Source organism: Mustela putorius, unplaced genomic scaffold (assembly GCF_011764305.1).
Source record: "Mustela putorius furo isolate JIRA1106 unplaced genomic scaffold, ASM1176430v1.1 tig00003909_pilon_pilon_pilon, whole genome shotgun sequence".
Lineage (NCBI taxonomy): Eukaryota > Metazoa > Chordata > Mammalia > Carnivora > Mustelidae > Mustela > Mustela putorius.
The window spans coordinates 11,951,874-11,963,921 of NW_025422057.1; the positions used below are offsets into that span (position 1 = coordinate 11,951,874).

A 12,048-nucleotide genomic window follows, 5' to 3' on the forward strand; every position below is an offset into this window, starting at 1 on the left:
TGTTTTTCAATTTCTACAGAAATGAAGTATTTATTAGAGTTGTTTTGAATCTGGAAAGAATTGACATCCTAAAAATACTGAGTCTTGATAATCGATAAACAACACTACACCATTGTATGTTTTTAGGCCTCCTTAAATTTTTCTCAGCAATGTGCATGATTTTTCAATGTAAAAGTTTTGCATGTCTTCTGTTAAATGTGCCCCTAAGTATTTTAAAAATGCTGCTGTAGGTATGATTCTTCTAAAAATTTTATTTTGTGGGGCGCCTGGGTGGCTCAGTCAGTTAAGCATGTGCTTTTCGGCCCAGGTCATGATCCCAGGGTCCTGGGATCAAGCCCTGCATTGGGCTCCTTGCTCAATGTGGGGTTCGATCCCAGCACCCTGGGATCATGACCCGAGTCAAAAGTGGATGCTTAATTGACTGGGCCACCCAGGTGCCCCTGTAGAAGGTTTTAAATTATAAATGCATTGGTTTTGGGGGCAGATATAAGGCTCTTATGTCAATTTTGCAAAATTATGTCTTACAATGCATTTGTAAGAAGTCAACTTTATTGCATAGGTTATTCATGTTCCCTTATTACCATTTAGTATATATATGATATTTAGTGATGCCCCATTTTTATTCCTAAGACTGGTAATTTTTTTTTTCTTGCTTAACTTTGCTAGGGTTTATCAATTTTATTAATCTATTCAAAGAATTAACTTCTAGATTTATTAATGTTTCTGTTGTTTATACGTTTTCTATTTCATTGATTTTCATTCTTTATTATTTTCTTCTACTTATTTTGCATTTTTATTCTTATTTTTCTAGCTTCTTAAAGTGGAAGCTTGGGTTATTGATTTTAAATCTTTCTTCTCTAATATAAGCATTTAAGGATATAATTTTTCCTCTAAGTGCTCCTTTAGCTGCATCCCTCAAGTTTTGATGAATTGTGCTTTTATCATTCTATTGGAAATATTGTCTAATTTCTCTTGTGATTTCTTCATTGACCCATGGAGTGCTTAAAAGAGTGTTGCTTAATTTTCAGATATACAGGGATTTTCTTGATTTTATTATTGATTTCTAATTTAATTACATTTGGTCAGAGAATTGAACTCTGAATTATTTTGATCATATAAAAATTTTAAGGGGAGCCGGGGTGTCTCGGTTGAGACTCCAACTCTTGGTTTTGGCTCAGGTCATGATTCCAGGATCCTGGGATCAATCCATGCATTGGCCTCCATACTTGTCAGGGAGTCTTCTTCTCTTTCTCTCCCTCTCCCTCATGCCCCCTCACTTACTCTCTCATTCTCACAAAAATTAACAAATGAATATTTAAAAAAATTTTTTTTAGGACTTTTATCATGGCTTAGTATATGTGAACATCAATTTGGTCCAGCTGGTTGATAGTGTTTTTCAGATTTGCTATATTCCTATTGATATTTTGTCTGCTTCTATGAATTTCTGAGAAAATAATGTTAAAATATATTTTATGGTTATGGATCTATTTCTCCCATTTTTGTCAATTTCTTGCCATATGCATTTTGAAGTTATGTTATTAGTTATATATGCATTGAAGATTATTGTGTCTTTTAAATTAATTGATCTTTTTATCATTATGAATTCTCTCTTTTATCTCTGGTAATATTTTTTATCATAAATTTTACTTTGTCTAATAGTAGTATAGCCTCTCTAGTTTCTGTATGATTAGTTTTCACATGGAATATTATTTTCATCCTTTTACTTTAATCTTTGTAGTTAAAGTCAGTCAGCATATAGTTTGGCCTAGGTTTCATAGCTAGTCAAACAATTTCTCTCTCTCTCTGTCATTGTTTTACAAGATTTTTTTTTTACTTTTGATTATATGTATTTATTTGGATCTATGTATATGCTTATGTGGAATTTAGGTTAAACAATACATCATAACTACATAATATATCACCTACATAGTAAAATATATTTGAATTTCTGTTAAATATTTACATTAATATATTTTACTTAATGCATTTTGTTAGCTTAATGAGAGTAATACATAATTTAATATAAAAGTATTGAGAATCATTGTCTTCAAATATTTTTTAAAAAATTTAAAATAATAATTACAATCATAATGTTTACAGAAATGTATTGGGTACTCACTATGGTTTTTTGGTTTTTTTTTTTACTTTTATTTTTTAAATTTCTTTTCAGTGTAACAGAATTCATTGTTTATGCACCACACCCAGAGCTCCATGCATACATGCCCTCCATAATACCCACCACCAGGATCCCCCAACCTCCCACCCCCCACCCCTTCATAACCCTCAGTTTGTTTCTCAGAGTCCGTAGTCTCTCATGGTTCATCTCCCCCTCCAATTTCCCTCAACTCCCTTCTCCTCTCTATCTCCCCATGTCCTTCGTGTTATTTCTTATGCTCCAAAAGTAAGTGAAACCATATGATAATTGACTCTCTCTGCTTGACTTATTTCACTCAGCATAATCTCTTCCAGTCCCGTCCATGTTGATACAAAGTTGGGTATTCATTCTTTCTGATGGAGGCCTAATACTCCATCGTGTATATGGACCACATCTTCCTTATCCATCGTCCATTGAAGGGCGTCTTGGTTCTTTCCACAGTTTGGTGACCGTGGCCATTGCTGTTAAAAACATTGGGGGTACAGATGGCCCTTCTTTTCACTACATCTGTATCTTTGGGTAAGTACCCAGTAGTGCAATTGAAGGGCCATAGGGAAGCTCTATTTTTAATTTCTTGAGGAATCTCCACACTGTTCTCCAAATTGGTTGTACCAACTTGCATTCCCACCAACAGTGTAAAAGAGTTACCCTTTCTCCACATCCTCTCCAACACACGTTGTTTCCTGTCTTGCTAATTTTGGCCCTTCTAACTGGTGTAAGGTGGTATCTCAATGTGGTTTTAATTTGAATCACCCTGATGGCTAGTGATGATGAACATTTTTTCATGTGTCTGATAGCCATTTGTATGTTTTCATTGGAGAAGTGTCTGTTCATGTTTTCTGCCCATTTTTTGACATGATTATCTGTTTTGTGTGTGTTGAATTTGAGAAGTTCTTTATAGATCCTGGATATCAGCCTTTTGTCTGTACTGTCATTTGCAAATATCTTCTCCCATTCTGTGGATTGCCTCTTTGTTTTGTTGACTGTTTCCTTTGCTGTGCAGAAGCTTTTGATCTTGATGAAGTCCCAAAAGTTCATTTTTGCTTTTGTTTCCTTTGCCTTTGGAGACATATCTTGAAAGAAGTTGGCTGTGGCTGAAATCGAAGAGGTTACTGCCTATGTTCTTTTTGATTCTGATGGATTCTTGTCTCACGTTGAGGTCTTTTATCCTTTGTGAGTTTATCTTTGTGTATAGTGTAAGAGAATGGTCGAGTTTCATTCTTCTACATATAGCTGTCCAATTTTCCCAGCACCATTTATTGAAAAGACTGTCTTTTTTCCACTGTATATTTTTTTCCTGTTTTGTCAAAGATTATTTGATCATAGAGTTGATAAGTCATCTCTGCACTCAATGTGGGATTCAAATTTACAGCCCCAAGATCAAGAGTTGCATGCTCCACCAACTGAGCTAGCCAGGTGCCCCTGAAAATTTTTCCTTTTAGTAGCAATGTTTGATCCATTTACATGTGATGTAATTATTTTTATAGTTGTATGTGTGTATGTATTTATTTTTTAAATTTTATTTATTTTACAAAGAGAGAGATAGCATGAGAAGGAACACAAGCAAGGAGAAGCAGACCCCCCATTGAGCAGGGAGCCTGATGTGGGACTTGATCACAGGACATGACCTGAGCCACCCGGGTACCCTATAGTTGTATATTTAAACTTACCTTCTTCTTATTTGTTTTCATTTTGTTCCATTTGTTCTTTGTTTCTTCTTTCCTATCTTTTGGATTAAGCCAGTACTTATTTCATATTTTATCTTCTAAGTTCTACTGGATTTTTAGCTGTATATATGTTTTTTAACTTTTGCAGTGGTTTCTCTAGAGATTAAACATGTATTCTTAATTTCTCATAGTCTACCTTGAATTCATGAATATTGTAAAAACTTTTACTCTCCTTCATCTTTGGTGCTATTTTGTCATATTTTACTTTTACATACATTATAAGTCTATAGTACAGAATTATTATTTTGCAGTTCTAGAGTTTCTATTTTTTCAATTTTTTCTTGAAATAACCCACATATTCAGCCATTGTATTCATTTTTTTCCTGTAACTTATCTAACGTATTTATAACACCTAATTTAAATTTCTTAACTGTTAATTCCAACAACTAGTTTGTGAATCTGTCCCTACTGACTGTGATTTTCCTGACTTTTGGTTATATGTTCCTGCTCTTTCCATGTTTCATAATCTTTTGCTGTGGAGGTGAAAGTGTAGTATTTGTTTGTTTCCTGGAGCAGGCACGCCAACTCCTCTGTCTCGCAGATAGAGTGCAGGGCTAGTTGGTCAGACTCTTCCTTGAGTCTGGTTGGCTTGCAGCCTTAATGAGATCGAGTTTACAACCTTAATGAGATCGAGTCCACCATGACTCCTGCCCTGTACCTGGTCAGTAGTTGACTTGGGGGGAGATTGGATTGCAGTTCAGATATTTTTGGTTCATTTTGGATTTAACTCCTCAGGGCCCCCAAATCCAATCTCCATGTTCACGATGAAGCTGAATGGGACTAAGGGGTTTGTCTTTGCTCACCTGCCCTTTCTTGATGACTCCTTCCTTGGCAAAATTTTTGACGGGGGCAGCATTGCGGAGCTGAGTAATTTACTATTGCATTTGGAGCTCTTCCAGATGGTAGCCCATCCTGCCAGCCCACACAGTCTGTAGTAACTCTGTATTTTGTCAGTGTGGTTGAACTGAGAATATTTCCCAAAACTTCCCTCCCTGCACTTCTGGGTCAGCTTAGACCACAAGAAACATTTTGCACAAGGCTTGAAAGATGGGAGGTAAACTGCCGCTGTATTGTTCTGCATTCTGGGGCTCAGCAGGGGCACCAGGAAGGTTCACTCCCTTGGTGTGGGACATTTGACCCCAGCTCCTCTAGGTCCCATGAACTCCCTTTTCATCTTTGAGTTGTGGGTCAATTGCACAAGGCAAAGGTTATTGGCTTTTCCTATCGATAATTCACAGGATTAAGCTTGGAAAGTGTGAGCAGCAGATGTGGGTTCTAGTTTGTCCCCATAAATCCTGGTACATCCTACAATTCCAATTTGTCCTGACCTTCCATCCGCATTCATTTTTCCTTTCTGAAGGCTAGTCTAGCTGGCCTCTAGTGATTCGGGGCTTAATACTAGTTACAATGGCAACACCCTGTGTGGACCGTTTGCTTGCTGCCCATCTTGCATAAGGTCAAACCCATGAGATAAATCCCTGATTTTGTACCACAGGTGGTAGCTCTGTTTCTCTGATTGACCCTGACCCTGATTGAAGAACTGACTGAGTCCAGTTCTTCCTCCTTCTTGGAAAATCTCTCCCCTCCTGGAATGCCCCAGGTACCCAGACCAGCTCCCCATCCCTTCTCAGGTAGGGAAGCTACTTGGCCTTCTGTGTACGTGTGACAGGTTGTTTCTTTCTGGAATTCAGTTCATCAAGGTTTCCTTGAATCCTTCCCACTGCTAGACTCCTAGAAAAGTGTGATCTTAATTTTCATCCCAGTTTTTCTTGTCATTACCACAGGATCAAGTCCTATACATCCTTTTAAATTATAAACAGTGGCAAAACTGGAAAGTGTCCTCGGAGGGTGGGTGTGGGATTTCTCACCCCCCTTTCTGCTTTCTGGGCCTGGGAACAGACATCATGACAGGTGCTACAGCAGCTGCCCTAGACTTGGTGACCGAGACCACTCCCGGCGGTGCACAGGGCAGAGTGGAAGGTTTAAAGGGCTTGCTGTACTAGCTCTGGACTGCTGATTGCCAGAATTGTGATGCGGGAAGCTAAGACCTTGAGTGTTTAAGCCAGTGATACTTTTTATTTTCTCATTCATGCAGCCAAACTTGTTTCTGAGGCTATCGGCAGCTACTGGGATTTTGCAGGGCTATGCGGAGTGGGTAGCAGAGAGGAGAAGGATAGAAGCCGGGAGCAAGCCAGGAGTCTATAGAAGACACGTTGGGAAGGTGTGCTAAGGTTGGCTTTTGGCTGTGGCAGGGGGGACTTGGAGGTGTGTTGAGGAGAGGGTTTGCAGGCAGAGAATGTAAATTATTTTTCAGCTTTGCTCTATGTAGCGACTTCCCTTTTGCTACTTCCTGTAGAGTTCTCCTGTCTGGATCTATGTTTCTTTCCAAAGCTGTGAGCAATTGGACTTGGATGACTTTGGATGCAGCCCTGTGTTGAGATGGGCTCAGTTTTATTTGGGTTCCAGCAAATTATTTGAAGAGAGCCCTAGGACTGGGAATGGTTAGGTTATTGTGTGTCCCCTGGGGAGGGGTGGTTCAACAGCCTTAGAGACATAGAATGTCCATTCTGGAAGGGTCTTGGGCAACTATCCTTCCACATTCCTCTGTTGCAGATAAAGGCAATATGTGCCTTGGTTGAGACTTGCTCTCACTGGCCATTTTCTCCATTGGATCAGATTTTTTAATGATGAGATTTCCCACCTAGGTTTTTTGGTCCTAATGGGGGGACACATCTCCTCTTCGCCTAGCTAGGAGTTGACAATCAAGAGTTCAATCTTATCTGTATCTAGGTTTCCCAAATGGGGATTTAGCATGTGAAGGTGATGAGTAAAACTTTGATCATTTCTATAATCTTCATTGAATGAATGAAATGGAGAGGAAATCCTTTGGCCAACCCAGAAGAGGAAACTGAGTCTCATGGAGGGGAAGTGACTCAACCAAAAGCCTATAGCTAATAGGGACTGAGCTGGCTTTAGAGCCTGTATCTCATAGCTCATCGACCAGAGCACTTCCTGCTCTCCTCTGACTTGGGGGTAACAGTGTAATGGAATTAACATGAGCTTAGATGCCAGATAGACTGGCTTTTTTAAAGATTTTATTTATTTATTTGTTAGAGAGAGAGAGCGCGTGAGCACAGGCAGATAGAGTGGTAGGCAGATGCAGAGGGAGAGTCAGGCTCCTTGCCAATCAGGGAGACCGATGTGGGACCTGAGCTGAAGGCAGCCGCTTAACCTACTGAGCCACCCAGGCGTCCCTAGACTGGCTTTTTATCCTGGCTTCCTTATAAGTTCTTGTTGAACTTCCTTCCAACCCTGTGGCAGCAGAGAACAGGATGTCATTGCAGCAGCAGCATCACCCTGAGCAGAAAAACAAATTCCACATACATGTCCCAGTCCTGGGTTTTCCTTCATGTACTGATGGTCCCAGGCAGAATAGATGAGGCAACATGAATTCATAAAAATGCTTTATCTATCTAAATGCTTTAACTGTCCTTCTACTTCTCAATGGAAGGATACCTACTTCCTCCCCTCTGTCTGCCTGGGAATATTTGGCGATGCCTGGAGACAATTTGGGTTATCACAGCTCATGGTAGGGATGGGAGTGGGAAGGGGAGGAGTGTGGCGAGGGATTGGAGACATTACTGGCATCTAGTGGATAGAAGCCAGGGATGCTGCTAAACTTCCTACAGGGCATGACAGCCCCCACTGACCGCAATGGAGTATTACCCAGGTTCCATTAACACCACCCTGGTAACCTAACCGTGACCAAAGCAGTGGGAGCTTGATCAGGCCCGTGGTACCCAAGAAGTACCAAGTGTGCAGGCTCAGTTCGAGCCCTTTCATCGACAGCCTACGTTTGTCTTTGTCGGATTTCATGCTTTGTGGACATCCTCATCCTTCCCCCAGCTCCCCCATTCCCAAGCACAGAACTAGGAAGACCAGAGCTTTCCAAAGGGTTCCGTGCACATGAATCACCCAGGGATATTGTAACATGTGCATTCGGAGTAGGTGAGTCTGGGATGGCATCCGAGATTCTGCATTTCTAACAAGCTCCCGGGGAGTGATGCCCAAGCTGCTGGTCCACAGGCCAGACTTTGAGTGTCAGGGAATAGGAACACATGTTGCTCTTTCCCTAATTACTATTTACTTCTTGCATGTGGTTTCCACATTAGATCACGAATATGCCGGGGGCGGCGTGTTTTGTAGCTGGGAGACCCTGGAGAGGGGGCTGCCGCGTTCAGTCTCAGCTGTGGACCCTCTCCTCCACTGGCCGCGATCCAACTTGGCTGGCTTCTTCGAGAGACTGGAAGGCTGTAACGAAAAGCTCAGGAGGTTTGATGCATTAACGCCGGCAGGCTCGTCTTACTGATTGTGGCTGTTTGCCCTCATACCTTCTCTGAATAGACTAACTTAACATATTTCACTCCCACTAACTAAACCCACTACAGTTTCCTCCTAAAATAAAACTTGTAATTTTCATGTATAGTACTCAGCACATACCAATATCTGTAACACTTGCTGTATCTCTGTTAAAAAAAAGTCCATTGCCCTACCCTGAGCTCCTGATCAGTATTCCCTCTTAAGCAGCAGCAGCAGCGAGGTACCCAGCCCTCTGAGCTCCACTTTCTGCACGTGCAAGATGGAGCTAATGGTTTCTACTTTGCAGGAAGAGTGGGGTAGACATTACCCAAGACAGTGCCAGCTTCGTCTTCCTATCTTCCACATCTTCTATATTTTGAATCTCTCTCCCCACCGCTTCTCTCTCTCTCCCCCTCTCCCCCGTCTTTCTCCTTTCTTCCTTTTCTCTCTTCTTCCCTCCATTCTTTCTTTCTTTTTGTTTTCCCGAGTGTTTTCTTTTTCTCATCTTGCTGATGTTTTTCATGGCTTGTCCTTATCCCACTTTCTGCTGCTTTGAGATGGAGAGGGCAAAGTCTCCTTGCCATCCTCTTAGGTGAGCTACTGGGAGGGCAGGGTGTGCTTTCTCTTCATCCTGCTAGGGTGCTGGAGTTGATGACTGCGGAAACCAGGCTGAAACACAGTGCCACCCTGGAAAGGCACAGCTCGGTTCCTGGCTGGGGTCCTTTCAGATGTCCTGACTGGAGTTCCCCACCTCCCCAGCCAGCCAGGGGTGCAGCCCTCAGTCATGGACTTCTACATGCTTTACTCGCTTCATCCAAGACATGTTCTCAGACGCCATTCCAAGCCTTTCTTATACTGTGGATGTGGCCAGGGGACCTGACTTCTCTTTTCCTGGCTCTTTCCAATGTCGGGTTATCTGACTTTAAAAAAAAAAAAAATCTGCCTGTTTTATTTCAGATTTGGTTCATTTTCACTTTGTGAGCTCCTGTTCTTTTCCATGAATGTTATCTCTTTGAGGATTATAAACTTACATATTTTCTAGTTTTTATCAGGTTACTCTGCTGTTTTTCTTTTGTCTGACGTGAACACTTCTCCTGATTAAATTTATTAGGTTAGTTTTTATATTCTTCACTGTTTTGGAATTTGGATTTGTGGGCTCATCTTTTTTTTTTTTTTTTCTTCCTTTTAGTTTTCCAGAAAAAACACCTAGTTCTCTCTGGCCTAATTCATAGCTACATCGCTAGACCTTCCCCCACTTTCTACAGCACTTGGCGCCACCACATGGGGGGTATTTCGAAGCCTACCCTGGTTAGGCGGAGGACTGGTTCCCAGTGAGTGGACTTCCAGAAACCTCCATGTAATCTACTTCAATATACTGTTGAAGGTGTTTCTAATTTTTCCACCATTTCTGGTACAAGTTCTCCTATTTTAAAATTTGATATCTCTCTTCATAATAGTTTGTCTTCTAGGTTGCACGTGGTTTTTAACTGTGAACAGAAGTGTGTGTGTGTGTGTGTGTGCACACGCACGCATGTTTGAGACAGGCTCATCTGGAATGGAAGGTTTTCTCTTTCTCCTTGGAGGCCCGGTTCAAAGGCCAGGTCTTGCCTGTTCCTTCTGACCTCTCAACTTTCTCTACTCAAACAAGCTAATATGTGCTGTAGCCCCTGGCAGTGGCAAGATAGTTTTTTCAGTCACTGTCTGAGCTTAAATCAAAGAGCTTGCTTCCCATCTCTGGTCTTAAATGGGGCATATTTGGTTCTCAGTATGCCAGGTAACCAAACTTTTTCTTGACCAACTCTGCCTCCTTCCAGACCTATAGGCAAGTAGCATCAAACTTCAGCCCATTTAATGTTTTATTTTGGAGGGGTTTGGTCCACGGACATATTTATCCTGTTTTCAATGAGGATATATTATCTTTAATTTTTTCCTTTTATATATTATTTGTTATTGCTTTGAGTTTGGAGTCAGAGCACGAGGCTTAATGTAGGTCCTTGAATGGTGTCTCGTCTGGGTTCTGTACAAACAACGGAGGGGAAGGGCACTTGGGGGCTCAGTGGGTTAACCGTCTGCCTTCAGCTCAGGTCATGATCTCGGGGTCCTGGGATCAAGCCCCTCATGGGGCTCCATGCTCGGTGGGGAGTCCGCTTTTCCCTCTGCCTCCTCCCCTTCCCCCAACACTTGTGTGCAAGTGTGCCCCCTCTGTCTCTCTCTCAAATAAATACATAAAATCTTTAAAAAAATGACAAAACAGAGGGGAGTGCTCCCCAGATGGCTGCTTGACCACAAGAAACAATGTCCTAATTTAGCCATACGTGCCAGGGTGGCAAGAGAGGAATGACAGATGCACCACTGGGCAGGGATTCAAGAATCCTGGGTCTTGTTTCCTTTAGTATCCTCTACGTATTAACTTGCTGTGTGACTTTGGACAAGTGATTCAACCGCTCTGGGCCTCAGTGCCCTCCCTTGAACAACAGTGATGTTGGACTACTTAACCTCCACAGTCTAGAGTTACAGGAGTCTACAGGGGGGTTGTTTCAAACAATGTTCTCTGTTGCACTTAGAAGGACTGCTGAAACTATTTGTTTAGTTCAGGCAAATGGTAAATGTGTCCGCCACTCTAATGAAATGAGTACATTTTTGCTCTAAATGTCATGGATGTTTATTATCAGATTAAACTACAGCAGGCCTAATTTTAGCTCTTCCAATTCAAGTGGAGCAGTGAAGATTAAATGTTAGGCATAATTAAAGATGCAGATGTAGTTATATTGAATTATAAACCTCATTAAGCACAACGTCCCAGGAAGGCCCCTGAGACCAGCTACAAAGGACTTCCAGTTGCAATGCTGTGGTTATTAAAATATTGTAAAGTAAATCTCATTCCAAAAATATTATGAGTTGTGTGGAGGGTTTTTTTTTTTTTTTTAACATGGCTGGGGTTGGTTCTGTGGGTAATTTATTTGCTCTGTTTGCACAAGGTTGGGAAGGGAGACTTTTCCCTGACCCTCTCCAAAGAAAGCCTCCCTGGAGCAAGGTGCTGTCCCCTCCCCCCCACAGTGGGTTCTGTTCTCCTGGGCCAGTGGCGGGGAAAGGCAACCTCAAGGTCAGTCAGTCAGAGTCCGTCACAGAAGTTGGTAGCAAGGGAAGCTGGGGGAGAGGGCAGAGGTTTTCTCAGGACTGGAAGGCCACGGTTTTTACGTAGAGAGAGAAAGCTTTTCTTAGTGACATTTCCATTTTTACCCCTTTGTGTAAAGATAACGTTGTCATTTTGCAGATTCATATACTACTGGAATAGGATAAAGAGTAAAAAATCCAACCACTCCAAGATAATGGCTGTTAATATTGTGATGCATCTCTCTCTCCAGAGTTCACAGAAATAACAGATCATAGCTTAAAAGCTGTTTTTCTGTTTTTAAAAATGTAACATGCAGTGGATGTGTTTCCTTGTCAATACATATTGATATACATGACCTTTTCTCTTTTTTTATAGGTTTTATTTATTTATTTGAGATCAAAGAGAGAGAGTGCGAGTAGGGGGGCATTGGGCAGAGGGAGAGGGAGAAGCAGACTCCCCGCTGAGCAGGGATTCCTGAGGCAAGGCTCCATCCCCAAATTCGATCCCAGGACCCCGAGATCTCGACCTGAGCAGAAGGCAGATGCTTAGCTGACTGGGCCACCCAGGCACCCTCTCTAATAGCTAATGACATTGTAGCTAATGACATGTGGACTGGATTTTATTTATTTTTTTGCATAAACTTGACTGAGCATTCAGATTTTTTTTTTAAGTTGTTTTGTTTTTTTAAAAAA

At 41.5% G+C, this 12,048-nt stretch overlaps 1 long non-coding RNA gene across 2 annotated transcripts in view; it reads left to right on the top strand.

Annotated features, from left to right (window-relative positions):
* LOC101693189 overlaps window positions 1–12,048 on the top strand; it is a 156,580-nt gene that overhangs the window by 111,491 nt on the left and 33,041 nt on the right. The gene's annotated exons all lie outside the window — the stretch shown is intronic.